At 41.5% G+C, this 23014-nt stretch overlaps 1 long non-coding RNA gene across 1 annotated transcript; it reads right to left on the reverse strand.

Annotated features, from left to right (window-relative positions):
- Positions 1-401: 401 nt before the first annotated feature.
- LOC308658459 lies at positions 402-22166 on the reverse strand. The gene is made up of 3 exons (XR_014024170.1): positions 21995-22166; positions 20307-20431; positions 402-1101 (listed from the first exon to the last, which is right to left on the reverse strand). It is a non-coding gene; the product is annotated as an uncharacterized lncRNA (long non-coding RNA).
- Positions 22167-23014: the final 848 nt, after the last annotated feature.

Here is a 23014-nt window from a genome sequence, read left to right on the forward strand (position 1 = left end):
CAGAAGGATAAGGTAGAGCATGGGCAGGAAACAAATACTTTGATGTAGTCAAAGTAAACTTACTGTAGAAGACAGAGTTTCTTAGTTCAAATAAACACCAAGATGTACAACTTTGCTTCTTCCTCCAAATTTTATCACAAGACAAATACTTATATTTACCAGCTGTATTAAAGGTAGTTTGGGGAACAATATGGGAGGGAGAAAAATAATGAATAGAAATATAGAAAGGGAGGATTCTAGAAACAGGAAAGACAAAGGAAGAGAGAAGGCATCACATATACCTGTCTACATGTACATGTAAGGGGGAGAGAAGCAGAGGGAGGGACATATTTCAGTTTGGGAAGTAAAAGAGACTAAGACTCACATATGCATGATCTCTTCCAGGGATGGATGAGAACAACTTGCAATTGAGCTTTTATTCTGGTCTAATCACCAGGAATTTGATTGCTACCTGCAATGAGGATCTCAGATTGGCGGTCACAGTGAGAAGGTGACCAAGTGTAGAGAAAGAATGTTCATAATTGACAGAAATTCAGGAAGAGACTGACCTCTATTTCATTTTTGTTTAATTGGCCCATGGAAAGTTCATGGTTTAATATTAAGGAAAACATATCGAAATGCAAACTAGAACAAGCTTCATGGCAGAAGATTCTTAAATTAGTCCAGGGGAAACAAAAAGGGCCCCAGTGAATACTCAGCCTCTTTGCATCTGTCAAGTACACATTTGTTTTCTTCTTTTTAGCTGTTCTGTTTCAGTTCAACTTGATAGTTTCCCTACTGCTTACAGCATGACTTCTGAAGATGCTTGATCTTGAGTAAAAGGCAAATTTGAGCAGCTTGATCTGAGGTCGAGCAGTGTCTTAAATACCTCGGAGGGCTATTCTCTGTGAGGCTGACTGACTACTCACAGCTTACTGACTGCAGAACTCACCAAGGGATGCTGGTTTCTTGCTTGACAACTGCACGTTCTGTACTCACAGAGACAAGACATGTGGGCTTCTCTGAAATTGTCCCAAACTGCTTCCAAAGACATACTTGGTCTAATGGTGGCACAGGTAACCATGACCATTGCAAGGGTATAGAGAGCTCAGCCTCTAAAGCCTAAACATGGAGAAAATATTCCTTTAACTTCCAAACTGAAAACTCCCTTTCAAAATAAACATAATTCTCACACTGGCTGCAAATTATCTAATCAAATCCTTTTTATGGTTTCAGAGGCATTAATTATTGTACAAACTGATAAAAGGCGGCAAGAAAGGGAATGGAAATGATGTGACTTTAAAACAAATATCAGCAGAGAAGGTTTTTTAAAAAAAATTTCCAATTTGGAAAGCAGTATGGAGATTTCTTGGAAAGCTGGGAATGGAACCACCATTTGACCCAGCTATTCCCCTTCTCGGTCTATTCCCTAAAGACCTAAAAAGAGCATGCTACAGGGACACTGCTACATCAATGTTCATAGCAGCACAATTCACAATAGCAAGACTGTGGAACCGACTCCGCTAAGGCAAACAGTGGCCACCATCTTAGAGGGCTGAAGTACCCACCGCCACTCTCCGACAGATTGCAGCAACAAAACAGGTGTGTGTGACCCAGCCCAGCCCCCAAACTTAGGGGGATTTCGCATAAAATCTCTCCTAGACTTTCAGGGGGAGGCAGTATCAGAGTGAGCCTGCATAAAGACTAAAGGGGAGCTAGAGGCACCTGACGCTCAATCCCCCCTCCCATCAGTGGACAAAACAAAAGCTGCCTAGCCAGCGCTGGGGGAGGGGCAAGCAGAAAAAATCAAAACCATAGAGTGCCGGGGATCCCAAAAGCCAACGGTGTGACCCCGGAGATCCAGGCTGTCTGATACGCGCGGCCTGCCCCGAGGCTACAGAAGGCGTGGCGCCGCAGAGAAGGGGTTAACCAGTCAGCAGGGAATTAAGTGGCTGGGACACGGTGGTATCCCACCAGCCAAGCCCGCACTGACCCCCGGGCTGAGTTCGGGATTGCAGTCGGGGAAGGAAGCCGGTAAGGCCCCGCCCTCCACAAGGGACACTCCACTAAGGCAAACAGCGGCCACCATCTTAGAGGGCTGAAGTACCCACCGCCACTCTCCGACAGATTGCAGCAACAAAACAGGTGTGTGTGACCCAGCCCAGCCCCCAAACTTAGGGGGATTTCGCATAAAATCTCTCCTAGACTTTCAGGGGGAGGCAGTATCAGAGTGAGCCTGCATAAAGACTAAAGGGGAGCTAGAGGCACCTGACGCTCAACCCCCCCTCCCATCAGTGGACAAAACAAAAGCTGCCTAGCCAGCGCTGGGGGAGGGGCAAGCAGAAAAAATCAAAACCATAGAGTGCCGGGGATCCCAAAAGCCAACGGTGTGACCCCGGAGATCCAGGCTGTCTGATACGCGCGGCCTGCCCCGAGGCTACAGAAGGCGTGGCGCCGCAGAGAAGGGGTTAACCAGTCAGCAGGGAATTAAGTGGCTGGGACACGGTGGTATCCCACCAGCCAAGCCCGCACTGACCCCCGGGCTGAGTTCGGGATTGCAGTCGGGGAAGGAAGCCGGTAAGGCCCCGCCCTCCACAAGGGACACTCCGCTAAGGCAAACAGCGGCCACCATCTTAGAGGGCTGAAGTACCCACCGCCACTCTCCGACAGATTGCAGCAACAAAACAGGTGTGTGTGACCCAGCCCAGCCCCCAAACTTAGGGGGATTTCGCATAAAATCTCTCCTAGACTTTCAGGGGGAGGCAGTATCAGAGTGAGCCTGCATAAAGACTAAAGGGGAGCTAGAGGCACCTGACCCTCAACCCCCCCTCTCATCAGCGGACAAAACAAAGGCAAACAGCGGCCACCATCTTAGAGAGCTGAAGTATCCACTGCCACTCTCCCACAGATTGCAACAAAACAGGCCCAGAGTATAGCTTGAACTGCCGAGAACCATCACTGAGGGGAAATCTGGTCTAGCAGGAGAACCCAAGCCTAGCAGGAGAGATCAGGAGACTAGAGGCAAGGCTCTCGTGACTGGGCAGCTGTAAACTGCAGGCCCGCCGGCGACAGTTCAACCACTGCCAGGGTAACTGGGCGGTAGGAGAACGCCCTCCCGCTGGCGATGGATCACCTGCCCACGGCCTGAGATACTGGGCGGCGGGAGTCTGCCTGCCTGCCACGACCGGGTGCTGAAACCAAACAGAGACAGTCCACTCACACCCCCCCATTAGGGCACCCCGGCAAGGAGACTGGGGCACGGCATAGCAGAGTAGTGTCGTCACTGGAGCTCGGACGTCGGAATTCCTTCCCAGCAGAATCCACGTTAGCAGGCATAGTTCAACAACACAAAGGAGAGACATCAGAGTAATACAGAAAGAAAACAAATCTATAGAAGAGAGCAGAAACACGACAATCAAAAAGAACTGGAAAGTAACGTGGACAACATGAGAAAACAAGGGAAAAAAGGATTTCAAACAATGCAAGACAACTCAATTCTACAAGAGGACATAGAAACTTCAGAAACAGGGATATGGAAAGAACTCAGGGGATACCTAACTCGAATGGAAAGGAATATTAGAGAAGACATGAGACAGCAAGTCCAAGAAATAAAAGTATATTTTGAAAATGAATTAAACAAACAAATTCAAATGGCAAAGAACGAGATCTACCAGGAGATAGAGATCTTAAAAAAAAATCAAACAATAATCCTAGAATTGCAGGAAACTATAAGCCAAATTAAAAACTCAAACGAGAATATTACAAATAGACTTGATCAAGTAGAAGTCAGAACATCAGATAATGAAGACAAGGTTTATCAACTTGAAAAGAATATAGTCAACACAGAAAAGATGCTTAAATCCCACGAACAATCTATTCAAGAGTTATGGGATGTCATAAAAAAACCAAATCTGAGAGTCATAGGGATAGAAGAAGGCACAGAGTTTCAAACCAAAGGAATGGACAACATATTAAATGAAATAATTCTAGAAAACTTCCCAGAGATGAAAGATGGAATGGATTGCCAAATCCTGGAAGCCTACAGGACCCCAAACATTCAAAACCATAATAGACCAACCCCAAGACATATAATTATGAAGATAGCCAACGTACAGAACAAGGAGAGAATATTAAAAGCTACGAGAGAAAAGAGGCAGATTACTTTCAGGGGTAAACCAATTAGGTTAACGACCGATTTCTCATCACAAACTTTGAAAGCGAGAAGATCCTGGAATAATGTATTTCAAACGCTGAAAAATAATGGATTCCAACCAAGAATACTATATCCAGCAAAATTGAGCTTCAAATTTGACAATGAAATTAAAATCTTTCATGATAAACAAAAGCTAAAAGAATTTGCAGCAAGAAAACCAGCTCTGCAAAGCATTTTGAACAAAACACTACAAGAAGAGGATTTGATAAATAGTGCCCAAAACTAACAGCAGGAGGTATCTCAGTAAAGGGGGAGGAAAACAACCAAAAAGCAAAACTAGCCAAACTAAAATAAATAAATAAAGAAGCATGACTGGAAATACAAATCATATCTCAATTGTAACCTTAAATGTTAATGGCCTAAATTCACCAATCAAGAGACATAGGCTAGTAACCTGGATCAAAAAAACAAATCCAACAATATGCTGCCTTCAGGAGACTCATATGATAGGAAAAGATATACACAGGCTGAAGGTAAAAGGTTGGGAAAAATCATACCACTCATATGGCCCTCGGAAGCAAGCAGGAGTGGCCATACTCATATCGAATAAAATCAACTTCAAACCTAAGTTAATCAAGAAGGATAAAGAAGGTCACTATATACTGTTAAAAGGAACCATCCACCAACAAGACATAACAATCATCAATTTGTATGCACCAAACAATGGAGCTGCAACGTTCATAAAACAAACTCTCCTCAAGTTCAAGAGTCAAATAGACCACAACACAATAATTATGGGTGACTTCAACACACCGCTCTCGCCATTAGACAGATCCTCTAGACAAAAGCTGAATAAAGAAACTATAGAACTCAACAGCACAATCAATAACCTAGACTTAACCGACATATATAGAATATATCAACCATCATCAAGTGGATACACGTTCTTCTCAGCAGCACATGGATCCTACTCAAAGATAGACCATATATTATGCCATAAGGCAACTCTTAGTAATTATAAGGGTGTGGAGATAATACCATGCACCATATCTGACCATAATGGAATGAAATTGGAAATCAATGATAAAAGAAGGAAGGAAAAATCCTACATCACATGGAAAATGAACAATATATTATTGAAGGATCAATGGGTTGTAGAAGACATAAAGGAGGAGATGAAAAAATTCTTAGAGTCAAATGACAACACAGACACAACATACCAGAATCTATGGGACACAATGAAAGCAGTTTTAAGAGGGAAATTCATTTCTTGGAGTTCTTACCTCAAAAAAAGAAAAAACCAACAGATAAATGAACTCACACAACACCTCAAAAACCTAGAAAAGGAAGAGCAAAACAACAGCAAATATAGTAGAAGACAAGAAATAATTAAAATTAGAGCAGAAATCAACGAAATTGAAACAAAAGAAACCATTGAAAAGATAGATAAAACTAAAAGTTGGTTCTTTGAAAAAATAAATAAGATAGACAAGCCCTTAGCCATGCTAACGAAAAGAAGAAGAGAGAGAACTCAAATTACTAACATACGGGATGAAAAAGGCAATATCACAACAGACACTACAGAAATACAGAAGATAATTAGAAAGTATTTTGAAACCCTATATTCCAATAAAATAGAAGATAATGAAGATATCGATAAATTTCTTAAGGCATATGATTTGCCCAGATTGAGACAGGAAGACACACACAATTTAAACAGACCAATAACAATAGAAGAAATAGAAGAAGCCATCAAAAGACTACCAACTAAGAAAAGCCCTGGACCAGATGGCTATACAGCGGAGTTCTACAAAACCTTCAAAGAAGAATTAATACCAATACTTTTCAAGCTATTTCAAGAAATAGAAAAAGAAGGAGCTCTTCCAAATTCATTCTATGAGGCCAACATCACTTTGATCCCAAAACCAGACAAAGATACTTCAAAGAAAGAAAACTACAGACCAATATCTCTAATGAACTTGGATGCAAAAATTCTCAATAAAATTCTGGCGAATCGAATACAAAAACATATCAGAAAACTTGTTCACCATGATCAAGTAGGATTCATTCCTGGGATGCAAGGATGGTTCAATATACGGAAATCAATAAATGCTATTCACCACATCAATAGACTTAAAGACAAGAACCACATGATCATCTCGATGGATGCAGAAAAAGCATTTGACAAAGTACAGCATCCCTTTATGTTCAAAACACTAGAAAAACTAGGGATAACAGGAACTTACCTCAACATTGTAAAAGCTGTATATGCTAAACCTCAGGCTAGCATCATCCTAAACGGAGAAAAACTGAAGGCATTTCCTCTAAAATCTGGAACAAGACAGGGATGCCCTCTATCACCACTTCTATTCAATTTAGTTCTCGAAGTACTAGCCAGAGCAATTAGACAGACAAAAGAAATTAAAGGCATAAAAATAGGAAAAGAAGAAATTAAACTATCGCTATTTGCGGATGACATGATAATATACTTAACAGACCCAAAAGAGTCTACAAAGAAGCTGCTAGAGTTAATAAATGAATTCAGCAAAGTGGCAGGGTATAAAATCAACACGCATAAATCAAAGGCATTCCTGTATATCAGCAACAAAACCTCGGAAATGGAAATAAGGAAAACCACTCCATTCACAATATCCTCAAAGAAAATAAGATACTTGGGAATCAACCTAACAAAAGAGGTGAAAGATTTATACAATGAAAACTACAGAACCATAAAGAGAGAGATAGAAGAAGATCTCAGAAGATGGAAAAATGTACCCTGTTCATAGATAGGCAGAACTAACATCGTCAAAATGGCAATATTACCCAAACTTCTCTACAGATTTAATGCGATGCCAATCAAAATCCCAAATGCATTTCTTGTAGAAATAGACAAAGCAATCATGAAATTCATATGGAAAAACAAAAGACCCAGAATAGCAAAAGCAATTCTAAGCAGGAAGTGTGAATCTGGAGGCATAGCGATACCAGAGGTCAAACTGTACTACAAAGCAATAGTAACAAAAACAGCATGGTACTGGTACCAAAACAGGTGGGTAGACCAATGGTACAGAATAGAAGACACAGAGACTAATCCACAAAGTTACAACTATCTTATATTTGATAAAGGGGCTAAAAGCATGCAATGGAGGAAGGATAGCATTTTCAACAAATGGTGCTGGGAAAATTGGAAATCCATATGCAACAAAATGAAATTGAATCCCTTTCTCTCGCCATCCACAAAAATTAACTCAAAATGGATCAGGGAGCTAGGTATCAAATCAGAGACACTGCGTCTGATAGAAGAAAAAGTTGGCTACGATCTACAAATTGTGGGGTCAGGCTCCAAATTCCTCAATAGGACACCCATAGCCCAAGAGTTAACAACAAGAATAAACAAATGGGACTTAATTAAACTAAAAAGTTTTTTCTCAGCAAGAGAAACAATAAAAGAGGTAAATAGAGAGCCTACATCCTGGGAACAAATCTTTACCCCCCACACCTCCGATAGAGCCCTAATATCCAGAATGTACAAAGAACTCAAAAAATTAAACAATAAGATAACAAATAACCCAATTAACAAATGGGCCAAGGACCTCAACAGACACTTCTCAGAGGAGGACATACAATCAATCAACAAGTACATGAAAAAATGCTCACCATCTCTAGCAATCAGAGAAATGCAAATCAAAACCACCCTAAGATACCATCTCACTCCAGTAAGATTGGCAGCCATTATGAAGTCAAACAACAACAAGTGTTGGCGGGGATGTGGGGAAAAGGGTACACTTGTACACTGCTGGTGGGGCTGCAAAATGGTGAGGCCAATTTGGAAAGCAGTATGGAGATTCCTGGGAAAGCTGGGAATGGAACCACCATTTGACCCAGCTATCGCACTTCTCGGACTATTCCCTGAGGACCTTAAAAGAGCGCACTATAGGGATACGGCTGCATCAATGATTATAGCGGCACAATTCACAATAGCTAGACTGTGGAACCAACCTAGATGCCCTTCAATTGATGAATGGATAAAAAAAATGTGGCATCTATACACAATGGAGTATTATGCAGCACTAAGAAATGACAAAATCATAGAATTTGCGGGGAAATGGATGGCATTAGAGCAGATTATGCTAAGCGAAGCTAGCCAAGCCCTAAAAAACAAATGCCAAATGTCTGCTTTGATATAAAGAGAAAAACTAAGAACAGAACAGGAAGAAAGAGCATGAGGAAAAGACTACAGTAAACAAAGACGAATGGGGGGAGAGAAACGGAGAGAGAAGGGAAAGCATATGGAAATGGTAGGAGACCTTCAAGGATACATAAAATTATAAGAGGTTATGAGGGGCAAGGGGGAGGGAAAAAAAAAAAAGGGAGAGAATTGAACAACAGCAGGGGAGGTAGAGAGGGAAGATGGGAGGGGAGGGGAGGGGAGGGGGGATAGTAGGGGATAGGAAAGGTAGCAGAATACAACAGTCACTAATATGCCATTATGTAAAAATGCGAATATGTAACAGATGTGATTCTGCAATCTGTATTTGGGGTGAAAATGGGAGTTCAAAGCACAATTTGAGTCTAATGTATGAAAGATGATATATCATGAACTATGTAATGCGATAAATAATCAATAAAAAAAAAAAAGACTGTGGAACCAACCTAGATGCCCTTCAATAGATGAATGGATAAAAAAAAATGTGGCATCTATACACAATGGAGTATTACTCTGCATTAAAAAATGACAAAATCATAGAAATTGGAGGGAAATGGATGGTATTAGAGCAGATTATGCTAAGTGAAGCCAGTCAATCCCTAAAAAACAAATGCCAAATGTCTTCTTTGATATAAGGAGAGTAACTAAGAACAGAGTAGGGACGAAGAGCATGAGAAGAAGATTAACATTAAACAGGAATAAGAGGTGGGAGGGAAAGCGAGAGGGAAGGGAAATTGCATGGAAATGGAAGGAGACCCTCATGGTTATACAAAATTACATACAAGAGGAAGTGAGGGGAAAGGGAAAAATAATACAAGGGGGAGAAATGAATTACAGTAGAGGGGGTAGAGAGAGAAGAGGGGAGGGGAGGGGAGGGGAGGGGGGATAGTAGAGGATAGGAAAGGCAGCAGAATACAACAGACACTAGTATGGCAATATGTAAATCAATGGAAGTGTAACTGATGTGATTCTGCAATCTGGATACGGGGTAAAAATGGGAGTTCATAACCCACTTTAATCAAAATGTGAAATATGATATGTCAAGAACTATGTAATGTTTTGAACAACCAACAATTAAAAAAAAGTAATAGGAAATAAACATTAAAAAAATTGTTTGTCTGTATTCTGTCTCAAATCTTAACTCTGACTCTAATTAGCTGCTAGCATGTCACTAGGCATCTGTAGATTTGATTCCTCAACTGTAAAATGAAGGGATTAGATGACGTGAATTCTAAGACTCCTTCCAGCTCAACAGGCTCTGATTCTAATTTTTTAGCTCAGGTTGTGCAGTGACAGGGAATTTTATTGACTCCAATTACTCAGGGATGGAGCATATTGCTTCATGCCTATGTAAAACTGCCCTGAACTGGCATCTGATAACTGGTTCCTCTGTTAGAAGCTGCTTGGATGGGAGTGATCCCCTTGAAATTATGTACTTAGCTCTAAATGATGTTCTTGAGCTCTCATAAAAAATATTGATGCAAAGTAATTTCTTTTTTAGTCAGTTTTGCAGTGTTGTGACCAAAATATCCAACAAAAACAACTTAAAGGAAAAAAAATTATTTTGGCTCACATTTTCAGAGATTGAGTCTGTGGTCAGCTGACTCTGTAGTTCTGGGCCCAAGGTGAGGCAGAATATTATGGAAGAAGGACATGGTGGAGGGAAGCGACTCAGGACATGCAACTGGAAGCAAAGAGAGAGCTCTGCTCACCAGAGACAAAAGGTAAACCCAAAGGTACCTTTGATCTACCTCCTCTAGCCACACCCTACATGCCTGCAGTTACCCCCCAGTAAATTCATATCTGTGAACTAATCCACTTTAGAGGCTGCAACTCCTGTTATCTAATCATTTCACCTTTGAACCTTCTTGCATTGTCTCACACAGGAGCTTTTAAGGGACACCTAATGCCTAAACCATAAGAGTTCCTCTTCCAAATTACCACTTCATCCCTTTTCCTACTCTAGACAACTAGAAATAGAGTAATTAAAATCATCCTCCTTGACCTTTGCTGCTATTGTGTCTACACTGAGTATTTTCCTACACAGCATTAGGCTTGGGTGTTGACAACACAGGCTTGGAATTTTAGCTTCCATATTTTATTTTATCTTGCCTTTTTTTAAAACTTATACTTTTTTCCTCTAAAACCTCTTCTCATACCTTTATTTGCTGCTGTATAGCACAGTCAGATAGGATTAAATCCCTTATCTACAAGGATTTCCACAGTGCAATCATCATTGTTCTTTTTTTTTTTTTTTAAAGATAGAGTGAGAGAGGGGAGAGAGAGAGAGAGAGAGAGAGAGAGAGAGAGAGAGAGAGAGAGAGAGAGAGAGAATTTTTTAATATTTATTTTCTAGTTCTCGGCGGACACAACATCTTTGTTGGTATGTGGTGCTGAGGATCGAACCCGGGCCGCACGCATGCCAGGCGAGCGCGCTACCACTTGCGCCACATCCCCAGCCCCCATCATTGTTCTTTTAATACAAAAGAGAAGAAGGGAGACAAACTATTTCTTTGATTAATTTCTGGATTATGATAGTGTTTTTGTTTTATCCAGTACTTTCCTAGGGAATATCAAGTACTAAAATTAAAAAAAAAAAAAAATCTATGCCCTAAGGAGAAGAAAAAAATATTTTCTTTTCTTGGATTATTCTAAGACAACCCAGGGATGAGTTGATTATTGGCTTCCATATAGCACCTGTAGAATACTGTCCAGTCTTTTTCTTCAGTTTGATATGCTGTCATGATTCTATTAGTGTGTGCAATTTGCAATGTTGAATCCCAAGGACAAGTGACATGAAGCTATGTCTGAGGTTATTGACTCTATTCATTTACTGGTTATAAAGCTATAGTGACTAACAGAGCTCACTAGAAAATAACATTTTTGAACATCAGTGCTCAGAAATGAATGTAGGTTAAGCATTCTTAATGTGAAAACCTAAAATCAAAAAGACTTCCAAATCCAAAACTTTTTGAAGGTCAACATGAAAGCCTAATTGATGCTTTCTGATGGCTCAATGTACATAAACCTTTTTTTTTGTGCACAAAATTGTTTTAAAATATTGTATAAAATTACACCACAAGGAAATTAATAAGGTATATAAGAAACATAAGTGAATTTTGTGTTTAAACCTGGGTACCATCCCAAAGATAATTCATTATGATTTGCAACTTTTTTGAAAAATCCAAAACCTAAAACACTTCTGGTCTTAAACACTTCACATACAGATAACTTGTATTTAAATTGAAAGGAGTGAAGTCATATAATGAAATATAAAATATAGCATGATTATATTTAGTAAACATTATATTCTTAGTACAAATCTATCTTAAAGCCTCACTTAAAATTTTTGAAGGTTTTTTTATGTCTATTTTGAACTGCATTTTAGGTCATTATTAGACGCTAGAGCAATCTATTTTTGCCATTTCTCATTTCTTCCCATGACACCAATCATTCTAATTTGGAATTTACAGAGTCAAATGTTAGAGCTAGATGCGATATTTGAGACATTTCTGTAAGCCATTGTTATAAGAATATACCCCACCTGGAAATGCTGTCCTCTTGAAATAAATACACAGGCTTGAGGGGATATAAAGGGAGCAGTGGAAAAAGAGAGGAAACTTGGGATAGCCAGCTAAATCTGCCAGCCAATGCTGGAAAGACACCATTATCATACATGGTTCCATCTTAGAGACATGCAGGAAGGCAAAGGGACTTACGCAGGGTCACAAAGCTAATTTGTGTCATGTTCCCAAGATGGTCCCTTGCCTGCTAGGAATGTCCTTTAAAATGTAGTGATCTGAGTCATAGTCTTCTTTTTCCCACTTTCATTGGAAATTGACTTGGAAACTTACTAACCATTCAAAAATAAAGTAGGAAGTTAACCTGCTTTGCTAGGTGAACATGCAGAAGCACTGAAGGTGCACACTCAATTTGCAATTCCATCCTTATTTTTTTCATCTCCACCCAAGCCAATTCTATTCTTTTTGTTTTTATTTTTGTTTTTTAGTTGTTGATGGACTTTTGTTTCATTTATTTATTTATAGGTGGTGCTGACCATCGAACTCAAGTGTCTCACACATGCTAGGCAAGTGCTCTTCCACTGAGCTACAACCCCAGCCAGCCAGTTCTATTCCTTATTCTCTATTATCTTTGATTCTTGCCTTACTTTTTAAATTTTTTTGTTAGATGTTGATGGACCCTTATTTTACTCATTTATTTATATGTGGTGCTGAGAACAGAACCCAGTGCCTCTCACATGCTAGGGAAGCACTCTACCACTGAGCCACAACCCCAGACCTTGCCTCACTTTTTAACAACATGGTACAGTGCAGATTTTGAAACTGGACTTCCTGGGTTTGAATCCCAGCTGTTACTATCAAATGATGGAATCCTGAGGCAAATTAGTTACCCTCTCTATGCCTTGGCCTCCTAATCTATAACACAGGTATAATATGATTTATCTCATAAGGTTGAGAGGATTTAAAAAGTTAATATATGAGCAATTAGAACAATGTCTAGCACAGAGTATAGTGAAATAGAAAATTATAATTATTTCCTTTGATAAAAGTACCTTCAGAGAATAATAAATATTATTTAATAATAATACATACCAGGCATTGTGCTTTATGCATATTATTCCAGTTGATATTCACAGTAACTCTTTTTATGCTATTAATATTATCTTTCCTTTCTTCCCTTATTTTTGACAGATAAGAAAATGAAGGGCAAAGAACTTAAACAACTTGTCCAAGGTCATCCAGACAGTAAAAAGCAGAGCCATGAGAATTCATTTAAAGTTCTATTTTCTTTCATCAGTTGGCTCCCCTCCCATACAGGTTGGAAGGCTAGGATCGCTAAGAGACTGAGGAGCAACAGGAAGAGAAGAGCCTCTCTTAGAAGGCAGCACAGTAGGGATGATGGCGCCATCAAAGTCCTAACCAGCTTCCACTGCACCACATGGTGTCCACACACCATACTGCTATACAGTACTGTAATGGTGGAAACTACCCTAAAAATCCTGCTTAGCTGAGGGCAGTGTCAGGAGATGTGGTTCTAATTCCGGCCAAAGTGGTAATAATTATAATATCCATATCATAGTTCTTGGTGTCATTTATTTCTACAGTAGCCTTAGTAATGGAAATTTCTCTTCCATTCCCAGAGTAAAATCATAAACACTCACACCACTTTCCTTTCTTCCTTCGAAGCCCATAGTTGCCAGTACCTTTCTACATTTGCCTCACAGCCACCCATTCTCAGTTGTCAAAGTATCTTCATTAGTCTAAAATGGTATCTTTAGCAGAAAGTCTGGGGCTGGTGAAAGGCCTGAGGTTGTAGGGGTAGGGGGAGAAGGAAGTAACTGCAGTTGCCTTGTCCCTGCTCCTGTTCCCCCTCTGGAGCTCTCAGTCTTCTCCTTCACTCTCACAGTGAATATCAGAGCTTTACCCAGCACCTCCCAGGCACATCCCTGAAATGCAGATCAGTCAATTGCAAGGCTTCTGTTTTTCACAAAGACCCACCCTGTCTGACCAAGGTTTAATGGGCTAAATTTAGAAGGGGAAGCACGGGAAGGATTTTTCTTACTTCCCTTACTTCCCATACTCACCATTAGAAAACTATTAGAAAGTGCTAGAGAAGCTGAAGTTGAATATTTGTTAGGTGAAGAGCTTTGGAAGAGGTCTCTAAATAGAGTGAGGTACAATTGCAGAGGCGGCCAAGAGAGACAAGAATCTTGGGCTACTGCAAAGGGTATTAGCAGAGTAACAAACAGTGGGGAGACTGACATGTAGGACTGAGATGTAAACCTTAACCCAAGTGTTCCCTTGTCCCAATCCAGATTCACTATATCTAGCCACTGTTTTCCTAACATCTTTAGTTCCTTTGCTGGGTATCTCGCCTCAGTCCCAGAAGCCAAGACCAGCTATTACTGCTTGGCACAAAAAAATAGGTGGGAAGAAACAAGGTACCAGGCCCCCTGCTAGAAGAGTAGACATGTTCCTTTTGTAAGGGTCCGGCGAAACGTCGGAGAAGGAGAGACCACACGAGACTAGCTCCATGCAATGGCAAGGGGGATTTATTGGGGATCCATTCCAGCGCGCTGGGGCTCCGTGCTCACTCAAGAAGGGACAGCAGCCCAGAGCCCAGAGCAGAGGTCAAGCAGAGCTTAAGTACACTTTTTGGAGAGGGTGGGGGGCTTTGCATACATCAGAACAAATCATCATGAGGCGCGGGAAAATTGAACAACAACTCTGATACATGATTAGTCCATTCATTGGCGGGAACAGGCTGGGCAGGGGTGATTGGTCACTTCTAAACTGGGTACACATTCAAACTGATTGGTTCGGGCCCTGTGACAAACTGCACAGGGCCCTAGGCTGAATGGCCAGTAGGGCGTTGTCTTAACTATCTCAGGAATCTGGGTGTAACAGAGGAACTTAATAATACCTAATCTTTTACATTTTAATTCAAGCTTTCCAGCTTAGAAACTTTACCCTTTCACTTTCCTTGCTAATTTTACTTGTAATATACTTTCCTTTAGAAACAAGACCCTTAGTGTTGTTCGGCCCCTGCAGTACTGTTAGTAGGATATTTCAGTTTTTACAAGATTATTAAAGGTTGATCTGCTGCATAGTGAAGCCAGATTTAAAATTAGGTAGTCAGTGTAGTTAGGTAAATCAGGTCTAATATCCAGTGAAATCTAAAATGGAGGCCATGTTGAGAATGAATTCCCAGAGAAGTTGAGCAACTCTCAGAAAGTTAATGAAGTCCAGAAAACAGGCCCCAACAGATTTGAAGATAGCCCATCCCAAAGAAATGTTAATGAACAACCCCAGCAGATTTGAAGATAGCTCATCCCAAAGAAATGTTAATGAACAGCAAACTTGAAGATGCTGACTCCAAAGTGCCCAGATTACTTCTTTGGCCCACCTGTGTCCCACCCCTCGGGCCTTCCCACCTACATTCCATCACTATAAAAAGGGAAACACAACCGCACTTCCACGGATTCCATCTCTTGGGTCCCCTTCTTCCTCCTGGAGAAGTCTTTTCTGCTGTCCTTTAATAAACTTCTAATTTTCCACTCTGACCTTGCCTCGGCGTGCTTCTCTGGTGTTATTCTTCAACATTGGGGAAGCAAGGACTCCTCACAGGTCAACAGCGGTTAACAATAGTACAGTGTTTCCATGTGAAGTAGATACTCTTGGTGCCCTGGCCAGATCCCTTTCTTGAGCTGGTGCACACATTTTAGGCTCCCATGAGTTTTGGTTGCTCTCAGAGATCTACCCTCTTTGCCTAGGTATTAATACTAACGTACTGCCCATGAGTGATTGATGAGGGGTACAAAAGGGTGGCCTCCTTGTGACAAGAGGACCAACTGGATGGTGCAATTCCTACTCTAGAGTTTCCCGCAGGATCAGGCCAAAACTGGTCTCTAGCAGAGACCATATTCTGACTTAGCTCTATCCCCCCTGTTCCATGATATCTTCCTTAATCAATTTCTCTTGAGAGCATACTCTCAACAAGTCACTTGCAAAAGAGTCCCTGTCTCAGGCTCTGCTTCCAGGGAGTATGACCAAGACACATGCTTGATCCATATGTGTATTAGAGGTTCTTACTGTCATCAGAACCACCAAATGCATCTCTGGGGAAACCAAAGGTGAGATGAGAGAGCTTGACAGGACCCTCAATCCAAACTTAGACATACAACCAACTCAATTTACAATATGCTTGGGCCATGCCTACATCTGCTGTCTGGCTGACTCACAGATGACATTCTCTCAAATTCAAAATGAAGCTTTATCTACTCATACTCTAAGCTTATTTTTCTCACTATAGAACATGAATTATGATACTTATTAAAAGAATTAGCCATGTGACACTTATTATTAACCAACACATTTGTTACAATTCTTAAAAATGTGACTGGATGACTCTAAATTACTTCAAAATTATTATTATTATTATTATTATTATTATTATTATTGACACATTTAAAATAAATTTTTGTGGGTTTTTTGTTTTGTTTTGTTTTTTGTTTTACACCCCTGAGTGTAACCTTTGCAACTGAGGATGCTAGGTCCTTGATAAGGAGCTCTAGTTAGTCTAGCAGTATTATAAAACAGATCAGATTTCCCAGTTTGCAACTAATAAAAATATAATTAAATACATGAAATTAAAGTGGAACATAATTTAATCTCTCTGCTATGATTCAGAAGTTATATCAGGGTCATCATTATGAACCTCAATTATAGTACTGCAGTAGTCTAGGGAGATTGGTGAGTGGCGTTCAGGTTGAAAGATGCTAGACAGACCAGATTTTACCGCATGTATTTGCAAAGATGCAATTTCATAACAGCTGGCATGTCATCCACTATTCTCCTTCAATATTCTTATCCTTATAGGCTCTAGGTATAGTTCCCCATCTCAGCTAACTAAATCCATTCTTCCAGCCTACACTATAATAAAAGAATTGAGATTTTTTAAAATTTCATGGGGTTATCCTTTTAAAGGATAACTTTTTTTAAAATTTAAAGAAAGAACCAACCATACTTTAAATATTATTTTTAAACATATTTGATTTATTCCTTTTGGCATAACCTATTGTAGTTTCCATTTATAGCTTATGCTTTACTTTCTTTCTATACAGTACTTTATTATACTGATCTGATGATTATTGGAGGGTCTTTTAAGAGCTTATTTATTATTTGTTAACTACAATTTAATTTCTAAAAAGACACTATCATTAAAATAAAAAAGTTCTATACATCTGAGAACTGTTAGTTTGTTTCTAAAAAAAATCCCTCATATTAGCCAAATACATCACAATATTTATAGGTCATAACAGTGTTTCAATACAAGAACAAGATTTTCATTAGGAATGGGAAAGAATACCATATTTACTTGCTTAATACATACACAGACAAGAGGAGGAAATATGATCTTTTTTTTTTTTTTAAACTTACTAGTAAAAGTGGCTAAATGAAGGCTTAGTAATTCAGGACAGATCTCTCACTAACCCAACATGTACAAAGTGAAAAAGTGATTAAACATTAGAATGCATAGAAATAAAGAGGAGAAGATATATATTATTTTTTTCTCAAAATTGGAAAAATCATAGGAAGGCAAATAGATATAAAAAATAATATTAGAGTTTCCTTAATTAATACTTCTTCAAATTCTTCCTGCCATAGACCTGAAGAGTTCCCATCATTTCCTATGCTTAATATCACATCATTCTTCTCTAATCAAAACAAACAAACAAAAAAAGATCATTATCTGTCTGCTCATTTACCAACTTTACAACAACAAAAATGACCTGAAATATCAGATCTGAAATTCCTTCTTTCCAAGCTATTTGAGTCATCTTTTTTGCTGCTCTAACCAAAAGACTCAACAAGAACAATTTTGCAGAAGGAAAAGTTCATTTGGGGGCTCACAGTTTCAGTGGTCTCAGTCTATAGATGGCCAGCTCCATTCCTCGAGGAGAGGCAGAATATCATAGCAGAAGAGTGTGGCAGAGGAAAGCAGCTAGAACACCCTGACAGGAAGCAGAAAGACTCCACTTGCCAGATACAAAATATAAACCCCAAAGGCACACACCCCTAATGCTTCCTCCAGCCACAGCCTAACATCCTCAGTTACCACTCAATTAATCCCTATCAGGGGATTAAGTCACTGATTGGGTTAAGTAAGGTTCTCACAACCGTATCATGTAACCTCTCAATGTTCTTGCATTGTCTCACACATGAACTTTTGAGGGACATCTAATATCTACATCATAACACAAACCAAGTGAATAGCTACTCATCATTTAAGCCATCTTTTCTATAATCCCTTTCCAATCTCCTTTTCCCTCAAGCAAAATTCATCATTTCCTTAAATGTACACCCCCCAAAGTTTATATACACCCTTTTATACCTCTAATGTCACCATAATTATTTATTGTATTAGTTGGCAACTGTGTTTTGCTCTAATTAAGAGATCTACTATTTTTCTCTCATGTAAAAGAAATTTTACAGGTTGTTTTGGTGTTATTAGGATAGCTCTTTTCATCCTCCTGCTATCTTCCCTAGCATATGACTTTGGGCTTCAAGATAACCTCAATTCTACAAGACTGTTGCTAAAGTTCCAGTTATCTCATCCATGTTCCAGGCAGCAATAGGGCTTGAGTTAGTTTGAGGTAGCCTTGGCATTACCCTAGCACCAACACACAGAGAGTTGTTTTTCTGGGAGTCCCTACATGACATTGGCTTATACTTAATTACCTCCATCTTCAAGGAAAGTTATACAGTGAAGTTTTTCAGCTGGACACAAACCAGATTTCTGTTACTAATAAAGAAAAAAAAAAGGAGAGGAAAAGAGTAGACTAGATAGGATTGCTTGCCTTATTTTCCTTTTCTTAGCATGTTTCCTTAGATGGACTGTGAGCTCAGTGAAGGTCCAGATTATGTTCTGCACATTATTGTAATACCAGTACCTTAGTTTATTTTTTAAAATGTTATTAATTGAAAAAAGGATGGAAATCTTCATTGGTTATATGTTAGGAGGAGGAAAAGCAAAGAAAGTTGTAAGGTGAAATAAGTAGCATTAGTTTATTAAATTTGCATTGTTATTCACTCATTAATTATTTCAACTAGTACCAGTTAAGCTTTGCACTGTACTAGGCCCTGAGTCAGGCATGGGGTATTCAGTGGATGAGTGTAACATACATGCTCCATGGCTTTAACCAGGGTATAGGGCTGAGGTTGGAGATGACAATAAGTAAACACCAATTTCAGGAAATGTGGTGAGAAACCTGAATGACCATTTAAGAGGTCAGGGAATTGTACATTTATTATGGGTGAAACACAGAGTGGGAGAAGAAGAGAGGGAGAGAAAGACAGGCAGAGACAGATAATAAAGAATCATAATTTATTACTTCTTATACTATAGACCCACTTGTCAAGTCAAAATTTTAATTTTGATGGTCCCCCTGGACTTCCTCATGAAGGGAGTATCCAATACTTTGCCCTTGGTGGATTCTGACCTACTGATTATTCTCTGTCTGGGTACAAGCATCTTGGCTAGTCTAGAATGGGAGTCATAAATGTGTCCCATAGACCTTACTAAGCCTGGAATCACTGGCTTCCCAGAAGCCTATCTTACAGGTTACTGTTGCCTGGTAGGCCAGTCTACCAACATATGTCTCAAACTTGGCAAAATGACTCCCTGGACATCATAAAAGAGTTGCCAGTGATTTGCATAGAGATTTAGCCCTATAAACTGCAGAAAGCCCATGAACTAGGCTTTCTTGGTGTATCAACACCTTGGTTTCAATTACATGGGACACGGGATGAATACAGATTTAGCTGAGGTAAAAAGTCACTGCTTCACCAATGTTACAGTCAAACTAGTAACCCTGGTGAAGATTTGGTAAATAATAAAGTCACCTGTCATCTCTTCCTTTAAGTAGTTCAATTCAGTCTCTAACATCTGATCAAAAACACTTCTATACCAATTTCTACTCTCAGGGAAAGAGATGTTCTCACCACCACAAAATAGAAGTGAGAGAGCAGAGAGGAAAGAGACAGGAAGTCTGGGCCTTGACAACAGAGGAAACGGAAGGAGCCACAAGCCAAGGTATGCAGGTGTATCCAAAAACTGGGAAAAGCAAGGGAATGATCTCCCCTCCAACCTCCAGAAGAAACATAATTCATACCTTAATTTTAGACTTCTGACCTTCAGGACTTTAAGACAGTAAATTCTTGTTGTTTGAAGCCACTAAGTTTGTGGCAATTTGTTACAACAGTAATAGGAAATTGCTAAATACTTGGCAGTACATCTCCAGGTGCTTCATCTCCGATTCATTCCCAGTGCACTCTAGCTTAGCCTGTCTCCCTTTACAATGATCTCTTATGAATCCAAATTATCAGGTTGTTTTCTTAAAAATAAAATCTTTATTAACAGTGTTTTCACAGTATGAATACTTACCCATTCTAGTTACATATTTTTTCCAAGAATATAATTAGAATCTGCAAGTAGAGTTATTTACACATCCCATCAAAGAAAGACATTTGGTGTGATCCCAGGAAACCTTAACAGGGACATGATTACAGCTAAAAAAGAAAGAAAGAAAGAAAACACCTTAAATTATACTATATGCAGAAGAAAGAATGCAACTAAATAGGACTAAGTAGGGAAGAGATTTTTCACTGATGGAGGCAAATTCATGACTTTGGTGACTCTGGCAGCCACCAATAAGGCACACTCTGCTTCGGAAACAAGGATACCTCACCAGGTGCCTGAATCTTAGTAAGAGCTTCTCCTAAATAGTGGACATAGTTATTCAATCATAGTAAACTTAATCCTACTAAATGCTGGTCAAATGGGAGTTGATTGTCACCAGTCAGTCAACTTGTTCACCTCTGGATGTGTGATAAAACTGAAGTGGGGATCCTTCCTGGTAACCAAGAAAAAAACAGATTAAGGTCTAGCTACTCTATAAAATCTTACATCCTAATAGTCACAATTCTGCCTGCTATCACTCATCCATGTTTTAAGACTTCCACAAAAGAGTGATGACTTTTAAAGCAAGAGAAGTTCTAAGAAGAAGAGATAACATTGGCAAATGCCACAAAGAGCAGAATAAGATGAGCATAAAGTTTTTCCATTAGTTGACAATCAGACAGTGGCTGATACTGTTTGTAGAGTGAAGGCTGACAAGGCTACTGGAGGACATATTTTACCTTAAGGCTAAACAACTCCTTCCAAAAGATTCTAGTAGAGTTAAGGAAGGATCCATGCCCTATAGATTCACCTTAAGTCATATTCCCTCAGGTTTTGATCTGGAATGATGGAGAGTTTTTCTCCTCCACAAATCTACCAAATGTTTGTTGACTTGCCAAATTTTAGTCTTACCAGAGCTCCCTCCTCAACCCACCTGCAAGGCAGAGGAAAAAAAAAAAAAAAAAGGAGCTCTTGAGTAACAAAAGGTCAAAAACCAAGAAACAAAGGGTCAAAACAATCAGGTCCCGAATCACATGAGGTGTAACAAGTTGTGCTTCAAATTTAATATCCTTGTTTTGACGATAAAAAGCTGGTGTCTGAAATTAAAGGGGGCATTTTATAAATGGAGCACTTTCTTGCATCTCTTCCATTATCTGCGCCCATCTCCTTTCATATTAATAGCTGTTGCAGAGTTATGGGGATGTGTGAGCAAAGCCTGGACCAAAGACTTCATTTTTGTCCAATGGCTAGCGTTACTCCATGACATTAAATTTAAAAAGGTGAAGAGTGAAAACAGAAAACAACATATAGGTCTGCACTGCACTTCCAAAAGTAGCGATTTCCTTCCCTGATTATCGGCTATTTTTAAAGGCCTGTGTGCAGTGGCGCGGGGGGGGGGGGCATTTTCTGAATCGGTGCCTAGCCTTTCTAAACTTTTGTTACTCATAAGTGATTCATTCGCTTGTTTTTTCGTTCCCTGCCTCAGTCACTGCCTGCTGCAAAGGGGGACGCTGAATCACAGCTACTCCAGATGAACCCTCTCCCCCCCCCACCCCCCGTCTGCGGAAAAGGCCTCCTACTTTCCCGGGTCACCCTAGAGGGCAGTTTTACAAGTCTCAGCCCTGGGCTATGGAAGATTTTGCTCCTGCAAGCGTCACCGAGACGCTGGTCACCTCATGGCGTCTGGCTTTCGGGTCCGCAGGCCTCTGCGCGCGGCGGGCCGCACAGCGGCAGGGAACGCGCGAGGGGCCGTTGGAGTCTGGCCCGAGTGTGCCCGAGGGCCGCGCCGCGCTCCCCCGCCGCCCGAAAGCTCCCACAATGCAGCGCTGGCGTCCCAGTTCCGTTACACAGTCTCGCCCGGCGCAGGCGGGCGGCCGAGGCGCGGGCGGGGGAGCCGGGCGGCCGCGGCTGTAACCCGAGCGCCCGGCCGAGGGGGGCGCCCCCGCGCCGCTCCTCTCGCGCGCTCAGCCCGCGACCCGGCGAAGGGGCGGAGCCGCCCGGCCGCCCGGCCCGGCCCGGCCCGGCCCCCGGCCCGGCCCCCAGCCCAGAGGCACCAGCCGCGGGAGCGAGCCGGCCGCCGACTCGGCCGCCTGCACTCGTCCGGCGCCCAGCGCAGCGCCCGCCGCGCTGTTCCTCGTCGAGCCTCGCCCGCCCACCCGCAGCGCGGCGGCGGCGCTGGGGACGGCTGCTGCCTGCGCGCTCGCGCACCCGGCACCCCTGCGGGTGGCGTCCACACTCACCTAGCCGGCCGCGGAGGTGCGCGGAGAGGGCGCGCCGCGGGGCCGGGGCCTCCCGCCGCTGCGGGACGCGTGCCGGGGGAACGCCGGGCTGGGCGGCGCGGGGACTGGCACTGGGCAGCCGCCGGGCTCCGGGCGCCGCCGTGTCCCCAGCGCCGCCGAGTCCCCAGCCGCCGGCCGGCCTGCGGGAGCGGCGCAGTTGCGAAACTGAGTAAGTATTAACTTTACTTGGAGGCGGCGATTTCTGGGCAGGAGCCTGGGACCCTCCCTCTGCTCCTGGAGCCTCGGGGCTGCCCCTTCCCCGCCCCCTCTCCACTCTGGCCGCACGGTGGGTCCCTTCGTCCGCCCGCCCCCACCCCGTCCCGCCGCGGGCTCCCCACCTCCTCCTGGTTCACCTTTTCCCCGGTGTGTCACCCTTTGCGCCTTCTCTCCGAGGCACACACGCGCCTCGGACCA

This window comes from Spermophilus citellus (assembly GCF_964194105.1).
Source record: "Spermophilus citellus genome assembly, chromosome: 10".
NCBI classification, from domain to species: Eukaryota; Metazoa; Chordata; class Mammalia; order Rodentia; family Sciuridae; genus Spermophilus; species Spermophilus citellus.